The 15945-nt window shown below is 39.7% G+C and overlaps 1 protein-coding gene across 12 annotated transcripts in view; it reads right to left on the bottom strand.

The window, feature by feature from the left end:
• The window catches only part of EYA4 (EYA transcriptional coactivator and phosphatase 4), a 306683-nt gene that overhangs the window by 81774 nt on the left and 208964 nt on the right, over positions 1-15945 (bottom strand). The gene's annotated exons all lie outside the window — the stretch shown is intronic.

The following is a 15945-nucleotide window of genomic DNA, read 5'->3' as shown; positions in this document are numbered from 1 at the left end:
CCAATTGATAAGAGAAGATAAAAGTAAAATATATGACAACTACAGCATAAAAACTCGCTGCCAGGAGTGGGACTGGGCAGAGATGAATAGCAGAGCATAGAGAATTTTCAGGACAGTGAAAAGAACTCTGTATGATATTGTAATGAAAGATGTTATGTCATTATACAATATTCAAACCCACTGAAGGTACAAAACCAAGAGTTCACCCCAAGGTAAACTATGTACAGTGTAAGTTCATCCTGGGTAACAAGTGCACCATCCTGGCGAGAGATGCTGGAATGGTAACAGGAGAGGTTACACGTGTGTAGGCTAAGAAGTAGATGGGAAGTCTTTGTACCTACTTCTCAACTTTGCTGTAAATGTTAAACTGCTCTAAAAAATAAAGTCTTAGGAGAAATCAGATAAAAAATTTTGGTATGCAGATAAAGCTGTGATCAGTGAGAAATGGTTGGCGGTGGTTTAGCAGCTAAGTCGTGTCCGACTCTTGTGACCCATGGACAAAGGAGCCTGTCCATGGGATTCTCCGGGCAAGAATACTGGAGCGGGTTGCCATTTCCTTCTCCATTAGTGAGAAATATATACCTTTTAGTGGTTACATAAGAAAAGGAGAAGGATTTAAAATCTGATTCTAAGAATGATCTTTCCACCTTAAGAAAACTGAAAGAAAAGCAGTTGAACCCAAAATAAGTAGAAGGGAAACAATAAAAAGCAAAAATCGCTGAAACAAAATCTATGAACAATATAGACAACTTACAAATCCAGAGTTTGACCATTAGACATACTAAAGATATTAAAAATGGTTATTATGAGAAATAATTCAATAATTTAGATAAAATCAGACTTTCTTAAAAGAACACAAACTATAAAAACTGCTAACAACTTTTAAAAGCTGTCCTATACCAAATTCAACTACAATTAAATTGAATACATAATTAAACACTTGAAAAAATCTTCAGGGCCAAATGATTTCATTAGTGAATAGTAGCAGACATTTAAGGAAAAATAACAAAAATATTTTTAAAATTCCTTTGTAAAAAGTAGGAGTAACACTTTTACTCTATTGTATGTGGCCAGAATTACTCTGATCCAAAATTTGCCAAAGACAATGCCAAAAAAGAAAATTATGGATCTATATTTCTCATGATATAGAGAGAAATATATATATTTCTCATGAAATATATATATTTCTCATATATATATATGCTTTGACATATTTGACATATTATCAAATAAAATCCAGCACTAAAAAGAATAATATATGATGACCAGGTGTGTTTAATCCTAAGAATTCAAGCTGAGTTAACACCTGAAAATCAAAAAATGCAATTCAATATATTAACAGAATATGTTTTCAATGGGTGTAAAAACCATTTCACAATATTCATCATCCATTCATACAACTCTCAGCAAACTAGGAAAAGAAGCATTTTCCTCCCATATGATAAAGGTCATTCTTGAAAAATCTACATCTTTTATCTTATTTAATGATGAAATACTGAGTTACTTCTCACTAAGATCAGAACTAAGGCAAAGAAATCTTTTTCCCACTTCAACACAAGTTTATCAGCACTTAGTCAGTGGGAGAAAACAAGAATGAATAAATAAAAAGAGTAAAGCTTAGAAAAGTAAAAAATGTTAATTCACAGATCACATAATTGTTCATGTAAAAAATTCTGAGAAATCCATTAAAGAAAAACAAAACCTTATTAGAACTAATGAGTGAATTTATCAAAATTACAGGTACAAGGGTGATACTAATACTAAATAAAAATATGGACCAAAAATGTCTGAAACTTCAATGTCTCTCTAGTTTATATACTGAACTATCAAAACAGGAGGTTGGAAGCTGGGCTATTCACAGTCTCTCTTCAGCTCAACTCAACTCCAAGAGGAATCTGAATGCTCAGACCCTCACTTTCGCTGCCAGCCAGAGCAAAGATTTAGACTTTTTGATAAATACAACAAAACAAATATCACGCTTCAGTCTCTACTGGCTTTTTGGACATAATCTTCAGAAAACTATAAATACATAAATTTCAGAATACTATAAATATTTTGTACGTAATGTTCAGAATGACTTCTTGAGTCATAACAAGAAGCAGGACTATAGTACACATAACAGACATAAAACACAGTAAAAAGAAGGAGACTTGTAAGTGACTTAGGTTTTGGAATGCACAAACAAGGATTTGAAAACTATTTTGTATGTATAAAAAATTATAGGAAAAGATATGCACACATGTATATACATACACATATATGCCATATATATAAATACATATATGCACAAATACATATGTGTCATATATATTTTATGTGCATGCATGCATGCTAAGTCACTTCTGCTGTGTCCGACTCTTTGTGACCCTATGGACTGTAGCCCGCCAGGCTCCTCTCTCCATGGGATTGTCCAAGCAAGAATACTGGAGTGGATTGCCACGCCCTCCTCCAGGGGATCTTCCTGATCCAGGGATAGAACCTGTGTTTCATGCAGCTTCTGCATCACAGGTGGATTCTTTACTGCTGAGCCACCTGGGAAGCCCATACATTTTGTATATGCATATATTTACGAATTATATCTATAACACCATATTTATTATATCTATGCATTGCTTATAGAAAAGATATGAAAACACCAAGAAATACCCAAATAAAAGTTCTAGAATGAGAATTATAAAATAGAAAATAAATAAATATTAAATTAAAACACAGTCTTTGGATGGACTTACAAGGATACTGCAAAAGAAATCGGTAAATCTGAAACTGAGCCAGTAGAAATTACCCAAACTGAAGCAGAGAGGAAAAAAAGAAAGGGAAGAAAAACTAAAAAGCCTCTTGATGAGGTGAAAGAGGAGAATGAAAAAGCTGGCTTAAAACTCAATGTTCAAAAAACTAAGATCATGGCATCTGGTCCCATCATTTCATGGCAAATAGATGGGGAAACAGTGGAAACAGTGGCAGATTTTATTTTCTTGAGTTCTGAAATCACTACAGATGATGACTGCAGCCATAAAATTAAAAGATGCTTGCTCCTTAGAAAAAAGGCTATGACAAACCTAGACAGCTTATTAAAAAGCAGAGACATCACTTTGCCAACAAAGGTCTGTCTAGTCAAAGTTATGGTTTTTCCAGTAGTCACGTACGGATGTGAGAGTTGAACTATAAAGAAAACTAAGCACCGAAGAATTGATGGTTTAGAACTGTGGTGCTGGAGAAGACTCTTAAGGGTCCCTTGGACTGCACGGAGATCCAACCAGTCCATCCTAAAGGAGATCAGTCCTGGGCGTTCATTGGAAGGACTGATGCTGAAGCTGAAGCTCCGATACTTTGGCCACCTGATGCGAAGAGTCGACTCACTGGAAAAGACCCAGATGCAGGGAAAGTCTGAGGGCAGGAGGAGAAGGGGCAACAGAAGATGAGATAGTTGGATGGCATCACCGACTCCATGGACATGAGTTTAAGCAAATTCTGTCACAGTGAAGGAGACAGGAAGCCTGGCATGCTGCAGTCCATGGGGTCCCAAAGAGTCCGAGACAACTTAGCAACTGAATAACAACAAAAAATAAGTAACTTGTGGGATATTATCAGAAAGCAAGGAAGGAAATGAAACAGAATAATTTCAGAATAAATAATGGACAAATTTGATAATAAACAGCCACCGATAAAGCCTTGGAACACAGCAAATGAGAAAAAGAAAACCAAACCTTCAGTACATTATAGTCAGATTCTCAAGATAAAGGGAGAGCTTTATAGCAACCAGATAAAAAAGACACAGAGGAGAAGAGAGTAGTAGGAACCCGCAAAAGTATCATAGGGCTCACACTCCTGATAATGGGTTTAATTATAGTAAACAACTAATGCTTGTGATTTTATTTCCTCTGAATGAACCCAACATAAAGATTTTTTTAAATTAATTTATTTTAATGAATTGGCCATAGATATATATGTGACCCCCATCCTGAAGCCCCCTCCCAACAAACAAATGAATGATTGCTTATAATGTGCAAAGTACTGTCTCAGATGTTAGGATTGCTGAGTGGAGAAACCATAGTCCTACCCTCAAGAAATTTATGATGTAAATTTAAACCTATTTCTAAATGAGAAAGCAGTTCCTGTGCATAGAAAACAACAGTACATTAAGAGCCCACAGAGCAGAACAGACAGAAATCAGTGTGAAGTTAGAGAGTCTGGAAAATTTTCTCAGAACTTGTTAGCTGGGTTTTGATGAATTCAAAGAAGAGTTTCTAGGGAAAGCATCTGGTCAGTGGTATTACTGAAGCTGCAGGTAGTGTGGTGGCTCACAGCCAATGTGAACAACATGAAAGAGGACGCGAGGAAAATCAGTCAGGAATCAAAGGATGACGCCCACATCACAGAGAGGAGCAGGAATATGTCGCTCCTGCAAAGCAAAGCAAAAGTTGCCTTTGTATTTTACATTCCAGTTTCCAGAAATCCAAAATGAATCTTTACAGTAAGTCCCCTTTGCTTGAACTCATTTTCATGGGTTTGAGATACCTTACAATTAATAGAGCTTTTAGAGAACAGGCATGCATTATTGCCATCAATTATACTGTAAGAGAATTCGTGTGCTTCTTTTGTATGTTAAACTTCAGATTCCTTTTAAGTCTAATTTGTTTAGAAGGTAATATATAAAATATAAAGTTTACCTTAGAGTGCAACAGCTGAAAATTGATTACAGGCTATTTTTACTGAGTACATACTGTAAGACACAGCCTATGCTTGGTACTTCAAAAATACCCTCTCTGGGCTGAGGAGAAAAGGGAACCCTCTTACACTGTTGGTGGGAATGCAAACTAGTACAGCCATTATGGAGAACAGTGTGGAGATTCCTTAAAAAAATGGAAATAGAACTGCCATATGACCCAGCAATCCCACTCCTGGGCATACACACCAAGGAAACTAGATCTGAAAGAGACACGTGCACCCCAATGTTCATCGCAGCACTGTTTATAATAGCCAGGACAGGGAAGCAACCTAGATGCCCATCAGCAGACGAATGGATAAGGAAGCTGTGGCACATATACACCATGGAATATTACTCAGCCATTAAAAAGAATTCATTTGAATCAGTTCTAATGAGATGGATGAAACTGGAGCCCATTATACAGAGTGAAGTAAGCCAGAAAGATAAACACCAATACAGTATACTAAAGCATATATATGGAATTTAGAAATATGATAACGATGACCCTATATGCAAAATAGAAAAAGAGACACAGATGTACAGAACAGACTTTGGGACTCTATGGGAGAAGGCGAGGGTGGGATGTTCAGAGTGAACAGCATTGAAACAAGTATACTATCAAGGGTGAAACAGATCACCAGCCCAGGTTGGATGCATGAGACAAGTGCTCAGGGCTGGTGCACTGGGAAGACCCAGAGGGATGGGGTGGGGAGGGAAGTGGGAGGGGGGATCGGGATGGGGAACACATGTAACTCCATGGCTGATTCATGTCAATGTATGGCAAAAACCACTATAAGATTGTAAAGTAATTAGCCTCCAACTAATAAAAATAAATGGAAAAAAATTTTTAAAAATAAATACATAAATAAAATAAATAAATAAAATAAGTTGAAAACCATAAAAAAAAAAATACCCTCTCTGTTAATCTTTACATTAACACACTGATGTGTGTATTATACTCCGTATTTTATAGATAAAGACATTAAGGCTCAAGAAGGGTACACAGCATGTCCAAGACCTTGTAGACAGAAAGTAGTGGCAGTAAAATTGGCACTCAAGTCTATTTGATGCCAGAGCCCAGGTTCTTCCTGTCACACTGTATGTTTCCCATATTTTTTAAAAGGGACTTTAATCCTTTTACATTGTGAAGCCACTATCAGGAATGCATATTTCTGCAATGAAACATTTTGAATGGTTTTCAAGAGTTATTAAACTCAATATAAGCATCCACTCTGCCAAATCTACATTACCATATTTAAAGGTAATCCCTTTTTTTTTTTTTTTGGTAATCCCTTTTTTTAAATGTACAGAGAACTATATTCAATATCCTGTTGTAAACCACACTGGAAAAGAATTTTTAAAAGTATGTATGTATGTATGTATAAAGGTGCCCCTTTTTTCTTTCTAAGATACCATTTTCTACCCATGTCGTAACACCATGTGAATACTAGCATCTTTCTGGACAATAGAAAAACAACAACAACAACAATAAAGTGAAAACTCTAAAAAAAAAGAAAAAAGACTTGCCTATCACATGAAGCTGTCTTCTTGGTTCTTGACTGCATTATCTGTAGCGTAGGTGGAATTTGTTTCTAGCAGACTTAAACATTCTCTTCAAAACCCAAGGAGAGTGTGCTTTATATCTGTGCATTTAGACTTTACTGTAACTCAGAAACCATGATTCCTTCTGCACAGACCCTGGCAATGAGTCATACAGCCTGTTTGTTTACAGGCTGAGATTCCATCATTTCTTCATGACCCAAGAAATGCAAAAGCATCCTAGACTTTCAAAGGCATTCCCTCTTGTGACTGCTTTTCTCTTGCACAAAGTGGACAGTATGTACTCAGGGCTCTGTGTCCTACGCTCTCAGGGTCTACTTAACTAGCCAGTTTTCATTTTGTCCATCAGAATGCATTTATGGACAAGTGTTCAGGTATTTGCTTTTCTCATAAATTCCTTTTTAAATGTTAAACAAACCTTTTCATTCTTCTTAGCTGAAAAAGGGCTTCCCTGATAGCTCAGATGGTAAAGAATCTGCCTGCAATGCGGGAGACCTGGGTTCAATCCCTGGGTCGGGAAGATCCCCTGGAGAAGGAAACGGTTACCCACTCCAGTATTCTGGCCAGGAAAATTCCATGGACCATACAGTCCATGGGGTTGCAAAGAGTCAGATACGACTGAATGACACACTTTACTAGCTGAAAAAATTGTTGTTGTTCAGTTACCCAGTCGTGTCCGATTCTTTGCGACCACATGGACTGTAGCCCACCAGGCTCCTCTGTCCACGGGGATTCTTCAGGCAAGAATACTGGAGTGGGTTGCCATGCCCTTTTCCAGGGAATCTTCCCAACCCAGGGGTTGAATCCAGGTCTCCCGATTGCAGGCAGATTCTTTACCAGCTGAGCCAGCAGGAAAGCCCTCACCATCTCCCAGAGTTTGCCCAAGTTCATGTTCATTGCATTGATGATGCCGTCCAGCCATCTCATTCTCTGATGTCCTCTTCTCCTTCTGCCCTTAATCTTTTCCAGAATCAGGGACTTTGCCAATGAATCATCTGTTCGCATCAGACAACCAAAATATTGGAGCTTCAGCTTCAGCATCAGTTCTTCCAATGAATATTCAGGGTTGACCCTTCCTTAGCATTGACTGGTTTGATCTCCTTGCTGTCCAATGAACTTTCAGGAGTATTCTTCAGCACCAGAGTTCAAAGGCATCAATTCTTTTGGCGTTCAGCCTTCTTTACCATCCAGCTCTCACAACCATACGTGACCAATGGGAAGACCATAGCCTTGACTATGCAGACCTTTGTTGGCAGAGTGATGTCTATACTTTTCAACACACTGTCTAGGTTTGTCATCGCTTCCCTGCCAAGAAGCAATCGTCTTCTCATCTCATGGCTGCAGTCACCATCACGGTGATTTTGGAGCCCAAGAAGAGGAATTCTGTCACAACAGAAGGCTGTCCACCTCTTCCCCTTTTATTGCCATGAAGTAATGGGGCTGGCTGCCATGTTCTTAGTTTTTTTAATATTTAGTCTTAAGCCAGCTCTTTCACTCTCCTCCTTCACCCTCATCAACAGGCTCTTTAGTTCCTCTTCACTTTCTGCCATTATAATTGTCTCATCTGCATATCTGAGGTTGCCGATGTTTCTTCCACCTATATTGATTCTAGCTTATAACTCATCCAGCCTGGCATTTCTCATGAGGTGCTCAGCATACAGGTTAAACAAATAGGGTGACAGAGACAGCCCTGTTGTAGTCCTTTCTCAATCTTGAACCAGTTGTTCCATAAAGGATTCTTACTGTTGCTTCTTGACCTGCATACAGGTTTCTCCGGAGACAGACAGGATGGTCTGGTATTCACATCTCTCTAAGAGCTTTCCACAGTTTGTCATGATTCACACATACAAAGGCTCTAGCATAGTCAATGAAAGAGAGACAGATGTTTTCCTGAAATTCCCTTGCTTTCTCTATAATCCAGCAAATGTTGGCCATCTGATTTCTAGTTCCTCTTCCTTTTCTAAATCTAGCTTGGACATCTGGAAGCTCTTGGTTCACACAATGCTGAAGCCTAGCATGCAAGATTTTAAGGATGACCTTACTAGCATGGGAGATGAGTGTAATTGTCCAATGGCTAGCACATTCTTTGGCACTATCCTTGGGAAATGGGATGAGGATTGACCTTTTCCAGTCCTGTGGCCACTGCCGGGTCTTCCAGATTTGTTGACGTAACGAATGCAAAACCTTGATGGCATCATCCTTTAGGGATCTGAATAGTTTTGCTGGAATTTCATTGCATCCTCTAGCTTTATTAAGAGCAGTGCTTCTTAAGGCCCACTTGACTTCATACTCCAGAATATCTGGCTCTGGGTGACTAACCAGACAATCGTAGTAATCTGGTTTATTAAGATCTTTTTTACAGCTCTTCCATGTATTCTGCCTATCTCATCTTGATCTCTTCAGTATCTACTAGGTCTCTACAGTCTTATCCTTTACTGTGCCCATCTTTGGGCAGAATGCTCCCTTGATGTTTCCAATTTTCCTGAAGAGATCCCTTTCCTCTTTTGTTGTTTTCTTCTGTTATTAAGTACTGCTCATTAAAGAAGGCCTTCTTGTCTCTCCTAGCTATTCTTTGGAACTCTGCATTTCATTGGCTCTATCTTTCCCTCCCCACCTTGCTTTTCCCTTCTCTTTGTTCTTCCGCTATTTGTAAAGCCTCCTCAGACAACCATTTTGCCTTCTTGCTTTTCATTTTCTTTGGGATGGTTTTGTTCACCATCTCCTGTACAATATTATGGACCTCTATCCGTGGTTCTTCAGGCACACTGTTAACTAGATCTAGTCCCTTGAATCTATTTGTTACCTCTACTGCGAAGTCATACAGGATTTGATTTAAGTCATACCTGGCTGGCTAGTGTTTTTCCCAGTTTTCTTTAGTTTGATCCTGAATTTTGCCACGAGAAGCTGATGACTGAGCCACAGTCAGCTCCAGATCTTGTTTATGCTGACTGTATACAGCTTCTCCATCTTTGGCTACAAAGAATGTAGTCGATTTGATTTTGGTATTGAAAAAATAGGAATAACAAAATCAGCTTCTATTTTAATGAGATTATAGGTTAGCACAGGGGGTATTATTTTCTATTCACTGCTTTTCCTTCTACACTTAGAATTGTGCTGGATATGTAGTGAATGCTAAGGATGAATAATGAAATAAGATGAAATGATTTGAATTACTTGGAGTCAAGTGTACTCTAGTTTAGCAAACACTGCTTGAGCATCCAGCAAGTTCTAGGGACATATCTAGGAATCCAAAAGTATCTTTTGAGAGCTTGGAGGCCAGCGGGAGAGAAAGCAGATAGGTGAAGGGAGATGGGAATTAGCAGGGTGATGTCAATGTGTATGGAAGTTTTCATATCTGCATGTGCAATATCAGAGCTCTCAAATGAGTGAAGGGTGTGTGTGTGTGTATATACGTGTGCATGCATGTGCAAGAGGGTGGGAAGGAAGGTGCTCTGCATGGATACAGAAAACCATTGTGCAAGAAAACAATATGATAAGGCCATTTGGTCAACTTAGATCAGATGAAGTCATAGGCATGTGACTACTGGGTACCAATTCCCACTTTCTGGAAAAAAGCACTTCCGGCCATCTTAAACCAACACATTTCAGATAAGCCAAGAAACCCTTGTCCCAGCTGCAGCCCAGAGCCAGTTTCTCTCCTGGCAGTTAGGATGGAAATGTGAACGCTTTCTGCTACACACTGTCTATGTCACCGATGGGATAGCCAGACTGTACCAGAAGGAGGCCTTCACTAGCCCACTTCAACAGACATCATTAAAAATGGGCTCTGTTGCAGACAAAAGGATATATGGGAGGAAGAAGACCCCTATCAACGAGGATCAGGGACGTGGGCCATGAATAATGGGAGCTGTTCTTGCAATTTGCAAGTGATCTCATGCCTGTCCCCGAGGCCTGAAGGCTTGCAGTGCAAGTGACCTGTCTGTGAGAGTGAACTCAGGCCGGGGAGTAACAGCAAAGAAAGCTATGGACACGCTGTTCTCTGGACACTTTTACAGTCCTTCCTTTCCAGGGCTTCCTTACAGCTCTTCCTTGTTTGAGTCCTGCAACTCCGGCCCCTTCTTCACTATGACTCTAACAGATTATTCAGATAAAATATGGTCTCCCCCCATCCATGAATGCAAGCAAATGTTTCTAAAATGTACCCCTAAAGTATTTCTCTAAATTTAGGTTCTCAGAACCCTCCTTCTTTACTCTGAAAACAAAGGAAAAACAAGCCCCCAAAATTCTCCAACCGTTATTGGAATAGTACAGGAATCAAGTTTCTGCTAGATCGGTTACAAACCATGGTTAACGAAGCAGGAAATTATTTCCCTCTAGCAAGCAAAAGAATAAAGCCATAAGGCCACAATCAAAACATCTAATATCATTAATTACACCAAGAAATATACAGACTCTTTCTCTAAGGAAAAAAAAACTCTACCTATAAGAATCAAACATTTTACTAGATGAATAAATGAGGGCTTTCCAATACTAGAATATTGAATTTAAAAGAGTAACTGATTAGAATAATGTACAAAATAAAGATAGCTCTCTGTAAAAATGACAGAATTTTGCAGTCTCCAGGGACAGCCAATGTCCGTGAATGCAAACATACCAGCATTTTATGCACAAGCCTGTGAGTGTGGCATTAAGGGGCCTGCACTACCAACTGAATGTCCACGTGCTCAGTTGTGTCTGATTCTTTGCATCCCTGCCAGTCTCCTCTGTCCACAGGATTTCCCAGGCAAGAATATTGGAGTGGGTTGTCATCTAGGGGATCTCCCCAACCCACGTCTTCTGTGTCTCCTGCATCGCAGGCGGATTCTTTACCCTCTGAGCCATCGGGGAAGCCCCCATAGGCTGAAACCTGAGTTTTAAACTCCATCTCTATCATTTACCAGTCAGTGGACTTTTATGCTCAAAAATGGAGGTAATGATACCCCGGAGGGTGACTGAGTGACTTAAATAAGATCATACATGCAAAGTACATAGAATTTGGCACACAGTGCATCTTCATAAGGTTCAGTTCAGTTCTGTTCAGTTCAGTCGCTCAGTCGTGTCTGACTATCTGCGACCCCATGGACTGCAGTACGCCACGCCTCCCTGTCCATCACAACTCCTGCAGTTTAATCAAACTCATTTCCATTAAGGCGGTGATGCCATCCAACCATCTCATCCTCTGTCGTCCCCTTCTCCTCCTGCTCTCAATCTTTCCCAGCATCAGGGTCTTTTCAAATGAGTCAGTTCTTTGCATCAGGTGGCCAAAGGATTGGAGCTTCAGCTTCAGCATCAATCCTTCCAATGAATATTCAGGACTGATTTCCTTTCGGATGGACTGGTTGGATCTCCTTGCAGTTCAAGGGACTCTCAAGAGTCTTCTCCAACACCACAGTTCAAAAGCATCAATTCTTTGGTGCTCAGCTTTCTTTATAGTCCCACTCTCACATCCATACATGACCACTGGAAAAAGCATAGCCTTGACAATGAAGGCTATGAAGTCATGCAGGTTAGCTATCACTACCGTTACTTCTACAACACCATCAATAAATGCTGGATTTGAAAACCTGTAGTATCATGAAAATCATTTTCTTAAGAGGCAACCCATTTCATTTGCAGCTCACTCTTATTATCAGAAAGTTTTCCATACACGGTTTTCAGGCAACTTTGGTCCTGGAAGAAATTTAACCCATTAACATGGGGTGAGTCTAAACTTTCTTTCCCATTACTGCCCTTCAAGTATCAGAGAGGACTGTCCCAACTCAGAATCTTTATGTGTACAAAATACAGCAGGAATATTACAAGAAGCACTCTGGACCTATCGGTGTAACCTGAAGAGCACACGAGCTTTGCTCTCAGACACCTTATGGTATGAACAGACACTGAGACCCAGCCAACCAAGCCCCTAGGATTCATCCCCATGATGCTTCACAGCCCTCTTTTCTCTCAGCCACAACACATGCAGTTGGCATTTGGAACCTAAGCGAATAGCTTTTCATGTGTTCTTAAATGCTAGCTTGTTGGGCTGAATCCATTATTTCATCTTGTCCTGTTAGATTCCAATTTTTCTGTTCAAAGCACTCTTTCCTGTGCCATGACGCCTATAAACTTTCTTAGCATGCACCCATTGCCAAATACAATAAACATGTTGAACAGGCCAGTGTCAAGGACAGTTCTTAAAGAGGGCACTAGAGTTATATTTCTAGAGATACATCACTGGGAAATAGCTATTGCGCTAGTAGCAGTACTGTTTTTCAAGCTTCCCAGGTGGCACTACTGGTAAAGAACCTGCCTGCTAATGCAGGAGACATAACAGACACGGGTTTGATCCCTGGGTCAGGAAGATTCCTTGGAGGAAGACATGGCAACCCACTCCAGTATTCTTGCCTGGAGAATCCCATGGACAGAGGAGCTTGGTGACCTGCAGTCCATAGGGTTGAACAGAACTGGACACAACTGGAGTGACTTAGCACATATTTAGAGCCTTTAAGACACATATTGTTGAATCCCATATGTATTAAGTATAAAACAGGCTTCTGTTCCGCTTTTCTGGTATTGCTGTCAGGCTATTCTGGTACAGCTTTTGCTTGGAGAACTTAAGCTGGATTCTCATGATCACAGCCTGCTTTCTAATTATTTACATTTAATTATCTAAAAATGTAACTTTATTTTTGAGATGGATTTAGAACATTATTTTACTTTTTAATTTTTATTGAAGTATAGTTGATTTACAATGCTGTGTTAGGTTCAGGGGTAAAGCAAAGGTGTATATATACAGACGTAAGTATATTCTTTTTCAGGTTATTACAAAATATTGAGTGTAGTTCCCTGTGCTACACAGTAGGTCCTCATCACTTCCATTTTATATATAGTAGTGTGTATATGCTAATATCAAATTCCTTATTTATCCTATTTAATCTCTTCCCCTACCTTTCCCCTTTGGTAAACATAAGTATGTTTTCTATGTTTCTGTTTTGTAAATAAGTTCATTTTTATCACTGGTTTAAAGTTTATTGTCATACAAGGAAACAAAGAAAAGTGACTTCTCTTAAGAAAGCTGATGCTAAAATGCACATAAGGCATGTGCTTTATTGGGTAACAGTAAGGGAATCAGGAACAGGAATCGAAGTCTATGATCTACTACCTAGAAAAAGTTAATGGTTGTGTGTGTAGATGGTTTTCCAAATCTCTTCTCAGGTTTACAGGCCTCTTGAAATAACACTGCAAGTCTTCCACAGACAGGCATTCTGTACTCTCTCCCTTTCTATGCCAAGACATTCTGTATCTTTATGAGGTTACTCAACCCATTCACTTTGAATGCAAGGAAGTTAGCACCTGCCACGGGGGATCAGAATGTGAAATGTGAGGAGGGAGCCCTGTGATAAGTGCTTGACCTTAGAAAACAAAAATAAAGCCTCTAAGAAAACGATAAAGAAAATGCAGGAATATACCCATATACCATCAGAGGGTTGTCTGGCTCTTCATACAATCAACTCAACTTCTTCTCCACAGAAAGCAGTGGTTGAGGCTATGCGTGATTCACAGCATATGAACAGCCACCAATGCCAGAAGATGCCAGGGAACTCCCCCACTGCCCCAGTCCTCTGACCCTATAACATGATAGTCTCCGTTAAAAAAAAAAGTCAACCAGCCATCTTAGTGATAGGAACCTGGGACCCACTGCTCATCTGACGTAATACTTCGTGGAGCAGGTCCAAATACAATGCGGGGCCCTTGAAATCAGCCGGAGCTCGGCTCTCTGATCCATGCCAAAGAGCAAGATGAGAAATGGGGTTGGTATAAATATTCATTGGGAAGTTACAGCCAACCCCCTTGTGCTGCGTGTCTGGTGCAACTCAAAACTGCTCCACCTGGTCCCTTCTGGCTCCCTCATGTCTACCGGGGGCTGGCAGCTGGAAGGCAGGCTGAGCCTTTGAGATCTTTTAATTTGCTGTAGCACACGAGGGGCAGGCAGCAGCGATGACAATGCATATGCTGGGATTCAATTACAGGGCTGTCTATTTCCCAGGTGGGAGCTAACACTGACTGCAGAGAATTCAATGCTTCGTCTGTGACGGTCCCTGGGGAAAGGATGGGTGGTCTGCAAAAGCTGGGGGTGTGGAATCATGCTCTACAGTCAGCCAAAAAACTTCCAGCACGTTGAATGGGATTTTGTTAGGCTTACATGCAACCTTTCCTTTTTCTTGTTTTCCAAACCAAAATCACTCCATAACTTCTGCGTGGAATATAAAGATGACTGTCCCTAAATTCTGAAGTCAGTTGTTGTGTAGCCTCTAAAATATAGGTGACAGGAGCTTTGAGATCACTGTGTCCCATGAACCTCATTGCCAAAAAGGTTTTTCAATATTGCATAAAGTTAAATGTGTTCCAACCATGAACATTTAAGGGGAACACACAATGTTCTGAATTTATAACATTGAACAGTTCCTAAAAGCTTGCCAAAAATGCCTTCTATGTTATTTTATTTACAATAAAATGGCACAATGTCATGACCTTTTAGGACACTAAATTCAATAGTCTGTTATAGTTTGTTGGTATTAAAGGGGGAGAGTATTATTCTACCAGCTACAAAGCAAAGTTTCCCAAATATGTAAGACTGCACATAGAATGGTTTACTAGTGTCTGTTGGAATAGTTCTGTATGAATAGTTACTATCCTAATAACCACAAAGCAAATACTATCTATTTTTTAGAGTAGATTTTTTTTGTGTGTCCTTTCCATTACTTAGATAAACTTCCTAGATAGGTAGCTTCATTTTTATTCTGAATTTAAAAGGAAAAAATGTTTTTATCTCTCAGTCCCACACTTGGCCTAGGACATCCTCTTCTCCCCATGGTAATTAGGGTAGAGGTTTGCAATAACCAACTCAAACCAAGTTCAACTTCTGCTCAGAACCCTCTAATGCGTTCCCATGCCTCCTGGAGAAATTCTCTAATTCCTCACCTGGCCTTTCAAGTCACTTCCTTACCTGCTACACTGATGCCCCATTTCTCTGACCTTGGTTCCCAAGTGATTCCCTCACTCATGGAGCTCCTCACACCCGCTTCTTCCAAGCCCTGACCTGCCCATCTTCAAACATACACAACAAGCTCTCAATAGGGTCTCTGTCTCTGATGTTCCCTTTCCCTGGACCTCAGTTCCCCCAGCCATCCTCCTTGTCTTGTTCCTCTGTTCAGATATTTCTTATTTCAGAGACCCATTCTCTGTCCTCCTCATAGAACAGCAACAACCCCACCCAGTGATTATCAATTTACACTATATATATAATTTATCCAATGTATACTATAATTATGCCATGTACAACACAGCTTTACTCTACTTCAAGGCAACTATCTCCCCTGACACAGTATATATTAATGTATTATTTAATTGTCACTCCCTTTAGAATGTAAGCTCATGAGAGAAGAGGGCTGTAGCTCTAGGACCTAGAACTGTGCCTGGCATGTAAGTGTTCAATTAATAGTTGTTGAATGTACGAATAGATTTTCTAGTAATTTCAACAGACAGACCTCGTTACTCTTAGTTACCTAGGCTTGGACACACGCCTCAATATCACTAATTTTCTGTGGCACAGTTCTATTGTTTTTTAGAACCAACTCTCTGATAATTAAAAATTACAGTTCAAATACAAAGAATTTTACAATCTGATTGACAGAATCGCT

Source organism: Cervus canadensis, chromosome 33, assembly GCF_019320065.1.
Source record: "Cervus canadensis isolate Bull #8, Minnesota chromosome 33, ASM1932006v1, whole genome shotgun sequence".
NCBI classification, from domain to species: domain Eukaryota; kingdom Metazoa; phylum Chordata; class Mammalia; order Artiodactyla; family Cervidae; genus Cervus; species Cervus canadensis.
Note: the sequence above shows the minus strand (reverse complement) of the source record. Positions and strands in the feature narration are given on the sequence as shown.